The 6,447-nt window shown below is 37.5% G+C and overlaps 1 non-coding gene across 1 annotated transcript; it reads left to right on the top strand.

Annotated features, from left to right (window-relative positions):
* The first annotated feature begins 636 nt into the window (after positions 1-636).
* Positions 637-744, top strand: LOC148574297 (small nucleolar RNA R71). Its single transcript, XR_015906246.1, has one exon. It is a non-coding gene; the product is annotated as a small nucleolar RNA R71 (small nucleolar RNA).
* Positions 745-6,447: the final 5,703 nt, after the last annotated feature.

Here is a 6,447-nt window from a genome sequence, read left to right on the forward strand (position 1 = left end):
GGAAGACCTTGTTTCATTCATGAAACTTACAGTGGCCTTGGACAGATCAGAGACTAAGTTTGCTAAATTAGAGGTATTTTGTTCAGAGTTCTCTGTCTGTTGCTGAGTGGATGATGGAAAAGGCTTGCTATTGCTAAACCTGTATCTTCCACCATTATTAAAGCCTTGTTGAGGCTTTTATTGATCCTTCCATGAGAGATTTGGATGATTTCTCCATGATGGATTATAGGTGTTTCCATAAGGTTCACCTAAGTAATTCACCTCTGCTATTGTAGGGTTCTCAGGATCATAAGCTTCTTCTTCAGAAGATGCCTCTTGAGTACTGTTGGATGCAGCTTGCATTCCATTTAGACTCTGAGAAATCATATTGACTTGCTGAGTCAATATTTTGTTCTGAGCCAATATGGCATTCAGAGTATCAATTTCAAGAACTCCCTTCTTCATAGGCATCCCATTACTCACAGGATTCCTCTCAGAAGTGTACATGAATTGGTTATTAGCAACCATGTCAATGAGTTCTTGAGCTTCTGCAGGTGTTTTGTTTAGGTTAATGGATCCACCTGCAGAAGTATCCAATGACATCTTTGATAGCTCAGATAAACCATCATAGAATATATCCAGGATGGTCCATTCTGAAAGCATGTCAGAAGGACACTTTTTGGTCAGCTGCTTGTATCTTTCCCAAGCTTCATAGAGGGATTCACCTTCTTTCTGTCTGAAGGTTTGAACATCCACTCTAAGCTTGCTCAGCTTTTGAGGAGGAAAGAACTTGGCTAAGAAAGCCGTGACCAGCTTATCCCAAGAGTTCAGGCTGTCTTTGGGTTGAGAGTCCAACCACACTCTAGCTCTGTCTCTTAAAGCAAAAGGGAAAAGCATGAGCCTGTAGACTTCAGAATCTACTCCATTAGTCTTAACAGTATCACATATCTGTAAGAATTCAGTTAAGAACTGAAAAGGATCTTCAGATGGAAGGCCATGAAACTTGCAGTTCTGCTGCATCAGAGAAACTAATTGAGGTTTCAGCTCAAAGTTGTTTGCTCCAATGGCAGGAATGGAGATGCTTCTTCCATGTAAATTAGAATTTGGTGCAGTAAAGTCACCAAGCATTCTCCTTGCATTATTGTTGTTGGGTTCGGCTGCCATCTCCTTTACTTGTTCGAAATTTTCAATAAGGTTGTCTCTGGATTGTTGTAATTTAGCTTCTCTTAGTTTCCTCTTCAGAGTCCTTTCAGGTTCTGGATCAGCTTCAACAAGAATGCCTTTTTCCTTGTTCCTGCTCATAAGAAAGCGAAGAGAACAAGAAATCATAAGAAATCATAAGATATGATTCTAGAACTCAAATTTTGAATCTTTCTTAACAAGCAAGTAACAAACTTGAAATTTTTGAATCAAAACATTAATTGATGATGTTATTTTCGAAAATTAGGAGATAAAGATAAGAAAAAGATTTTTGAAAAATATTTTTAAAATTTTCGAAAATAAATAAGAAAATTGAAAAAGATTTTGAAAAAGATAAGATTTTTAAATTGAAAATTTGATTTGACTCATAAGAAAGAACTAGATTTTAAAAATTTTTGAAAAAGTCAACTCAAATTTTCGAATTTTATGAGTGAAAAAGGGAAAGATATTTTTTTGATTTTTGAATTTTTAATGATGAAAGGGAAAAACATGAAAAAGACTTAATGCATGAAAATTTTAGATCAAAACAATGAATGCATGCAAGAATGCTATAAATGTCAAGATGAACACCAAGAACACTTTGAAGATCATGATGAACATCAAGAACATATTTTTGAAAATTTTTTAATGCAAAGAAAACATGCAAGACACCAAACTTAGAAATCTTTAATGCTTAGATACTAAGATTTCAAGAATGCATATGAAGAATAAGAAAAGACACAAAACATGAAAACATCAAGATCAAACAAGAAGACTTACCAAGAACAACTTGAAGATCATGAAGAACACTATGAATGCATGAATTTTTCGAAAAATGCAAGGAATTTTTAGAAAAAATGCAATTGACACCAAACTTTCAACTTGACTCAAGACTCAAACAAGAAACATGAAATATTTTTTTGATTTTTATGATTTTATGATTTTTTTTGTATTTTCTTTTAATTTTTTCGAAAATCATTTTGAAAAAGAAAAATAAGGATTCCAAAATTTTTAATATGAATTCCAGGAATCTTATGTTCTTTAGTCTAAAGCTCCAATCAAAGGGTCAGGCATGGCTTAATAGCCAGCCAAGCTTTAGTATGTAACATGAGAGTAATTCATTCAATTTTAAGCCAAAACCTCAGTCCAAAAGAATTTAGACATGGCTCTACAGCCAGCCAGGCTTCAACATGCTTCATGAAACACTAGAATTCATTCTTAAAAATTCTGAAGAAAAAAATATTTTTGAAAATATTTTTATTTTAAAATTTTTTTGAAAACAAAGGAGAAATTTTTGAAAGATTTTTGAAAAATTTTTGAAAATAAAACAAAAAGAAAATTACCTAATCTGAGCAACAAGATGAACCGTCAGTTGTCCAAACTCGAACAATCCCCGACAATGGCGCCAAAAACTTGGTACACGAAATTGTGAACTCTGGTAATGGCTCCAAAAACTTGGTGCTCTAATCTCAAATTCATAATTTGTCACAACTTCGATACAACTGACCAGCAAGTGCACTGGGTCGTCCAAGTAATAAACCTTACGTGAGTAAGGGTCGGTCCCACGGAGATTGTTGGTATGAAGCAAGCTATGGTCACCTTGTAAATCTCAGTCAGGCGGATATAAAATAGTTATGGAGTTTTCGAAATTAAATAATAAAAGAAGGATAGAAACACTTATGTAATTCATTGGTGAGAATTTCAGATAAGCGTGTAGAGATGCTTTCGTTCCTCTAAATCTCTACTTTCCCACTGCCTTCATCCAATCAGTCTTACTCCTTTCCATGGCTGGCTTTATGCAAGGGCATCACCGTTGTCAATGGTTACATCCCATCCTCTTGTGAAAATGGTCCAAATGCTCTGTCACAGCACGGCTAATCATCTGAGGTTCTCGATCATGCTGGAATAGGATTCACCCTCCTTTTGCGTCTGTCACTACGCCCAGCAATCGCGAGTTTGAAGCTCGTCACAGTCATTGAATCCCAGAATCCTACTCAGAATACCACAGATAAGGTTTAGACTTTTCGGATTCTCATGAATGCCGCCATCAATCTAGCTTACACCACGAAGATTCTGATTAAGAGATCTAAGAGATAATCATTCAATCGAAGGTAGAACGGAAGTGGTTGTCAGGCACGCGTTCATGGGGAATGATGATGATTGTCACGTTCATCACATTCAGGTTGAAGTGCGAGTGAATATCTTAGAAGCGGAATAAGTTGAATTGAATAGAAAATAGTAGTACTTTGCATTAATCTTTGAGGAACAACAGAGCTCCACACCTTAATCTATGGAGTGTAGAAACTCTACCGTTGAAAATACATAAGTGAAAGGTCCAGGCATGGCCGAATGGCCAGCCCCTAAAATGTGATCTAAGATAGCATACAACTGATCAAAGATGTCTAATACAATAGTAAAAGTCCTATTTATACTAAACTAGTTACTAGGGTTTACAGAAGTAAGTAATTGATGCATAAATCTACTTCCGGGGCCCACTTGGTGTGTGCTTGGGCTGAGCTTGAATGTTCCACGTGCAGAGGCTCTTTCTGGAGTTGAACGCCAGCTTTTGTGCCAGTTTGGGCGTTGAACTCCACTTTGCAACTTGTTTCTGGCACTGGACGCCAGAATTGGGCAGAGAGCTGGCGTTGAATGCCAGTTTGCGTCATCTAAACTTGGGCAAAGTATGGACTATTATATTTTGCTGGAATGCCCTGGATGTCTACTTTCCAACGTAATTGGAAGCGCGCCATTTTGAGTTCTATAGCTCCAGAAAATCTATTTTGAGTGCAGGGAGGTCAGAATCCAACAACATCAACAGTCCTTCTTCAACCTCTGAATCTGATTTTTGCTCAAGTCCCTTAATTTCAGCCAGAAAATACCTGAAATCACAGAAAAATACACAAACTCATAGTAAAGTCCAGAAATGTGAATTTAACATAAAAACTAATGAAAACATCCCTAAAAGTAACTAGATTCTACTAAAAACATACTAAAAACAATGCCAAAAAGCGTATAAATTATCCGCTCATCAACAAACAGATCAAGGCATCGAATGGTAATAGAGGAGGATTACTATATATCAATTTTGATTCAAAAGAAGCATATTTTCATCTATGAGGCAAAGTTGGAAAGGGAACACAAAATCATACAGTTTTATATGGACAAGTGTGGAAGATCATTGATAAAACCCTTAAAATCTACACATGATAAACCCTAAAAAGGGGGTTTATCAACCTCCCCACACTTAAAGTATAGCATGTCCTTATGCTAAAGGAAAGCAAAAGATCAAAGGATCACAAGAGAGTGGGACTCATGGGATGCAATCTACCTACATGAATGCAACTAGGGTGTATGCTACTATCTACTTGGTCAAGAGCAATTCAATCTTCCTAAGACACATATATATATATGCACATAGGGCAAGATGATGGAAAATGTATGAACTCTACCAATATTAGTCATCAAAGTGAAATATGCATAGCTTGCATAAAGAATGCTCGCGAGAGCCGAGAACAAGGAATTGAGCTTCGAACCCCTCACCAGAAGTATTTGCACTCTATCCGCTCGGTGTATAGGGTTGATCACTCAATCCTCTCCTACTTCATATTCTTCCAAAATTTGTTCTTCCTCTAACAATCAACAATTGTTCTATGCATGCATACATACATCATGAGGTCTTTCCTTAGGTTGTAATGGGGTTAGGGTTAAGGTAGGGTTATATATTTGGCTAAGTGGGCTAAAAATTGAATCCTTTGATTAACTTAAGCTCCCCACCTAACTTATATAACATCCTATACAATTATGCACTAACCTAATTACCCATTCCTCACTCTTTCACATACTCATGTATTTACTTTTGATCATTACACATATGCATTGATTTGTCTCTAGGTCTTCCTTTGGGGCATTTTGTCCCCTTTTATTGCTTCTCTTTATCTTCTCTTTATATTATTTTTATTTTTTTCTTTGGGTTTCTTTTCTTTTTCTTTCCTCCCCTTTTTTTTCAAACTATGTACAAGAATATAAATACATAAGGTCTATACATTTAATCGTTCACATGAGTATGTATCCATTTCCCAATATTTTTAACAATAACATGCTTTTACCTCAACCGATGCTCCCTCCCATTTTTTTTTTCATACTTGAATGGTACACTTGCACTAGACTAAGCTATTCAAGGATTCAAATAGGGACAATTATGGGTTTTCCGCTTTTGGCTTGTGATATGCTAAAATTAAGAATAAGTGGGTTAAGCGTAGGCTCAAAATTGGTTGCAAAGGTTGTCATAAGGTAAGGTCATTTGGGTAAGTGGCTAAGTGAATTGATGGTCTCAATCATGTACATGCATTCATACATATAACAATGGACATATAGAGTCAAACAAATTAAGGATTACAATCATAGAGAGAGAACAATGCACACAAGAAGGGAAGTAAGTGGCTAGAAGATGTAGCCATGCAATTAGGCTCAAGACTCACCTGCTTGTGTTCTTGGCTCACAATCCATGTTCCAAATTACATTCTTCAAACAAGCATAGCATCAAAATTTTATTTTTAAAAAAATTGGTGAGTTTGCCCTAAAGTTCTAGCTTCCTAGGAAGGAAGTCATTACTCTATCCAAGTGGACTTATTAAAAGATAACTAGCATGCAAAGGATGTTAAATGCAATCTATCATACTTAATAAAAGAAATTCAAAATTTATTCGGGTGTTACCTATGAGGACTGGTCGGCCGACCAACCTCCCCACACTTGGAAGTTGGCACGGTCCTCCGTTCCTTGAGTGAGACGCAGTGGTTGATCGGCTTCCGAGTGTCCATCACCCTCTCCATTATCGCTATCTTCATTGTTGGTGCCGGTGGATGTGGAGATTTCTGGTTCTTCCATAGGTGGTGCTAAGCAACTTAGAAGCTTCTTGACAAAAGTGTAACGGCATTGGTTGCAACGCTCATAACGATCGAGCTTCTTGTAGAGGTCTTCTATGCATTGCATGGATGACTTTTGTGGTGCGGTTGAGGTGGTGGGAATGCTCATGGGGACGGCTTTGTTTGGCTCCTCGGTGTCCGTCGGAGGGTAAAGATATCTCCCGTTGGGAACAACGTCGCCGTCTATCGGGATCATGGCCCTCCGATCCTTGGTCTCTCGCAGAACACCGGCTGCGGCAACTAAGTCGGTCACTAGAGTGGGAAAGGGTAGGTTCCCCATAGCGTGGATGCGGCCCATAGCTTGGCGAATGAGACGAGGAATATGAACCGGTCTCTCTGTGAGGACACACCAAACCAACAAGGCTAA

Source organism: Arachis ipaensis, chromosome B2 (assembly GCF_059453495.1).
Source record: "Arachis ipaensis isolate K30076 ecotype BB chromosome B2, ASM5945349v1, whole genome shotgun sequence".
Taxonomy (NCBI): Eukaryota; Viridiplantae; Streptophyta; class Magnoliopsida; order Fabales; family Fabaceae; genus Arachis; species Arachis ipaensis.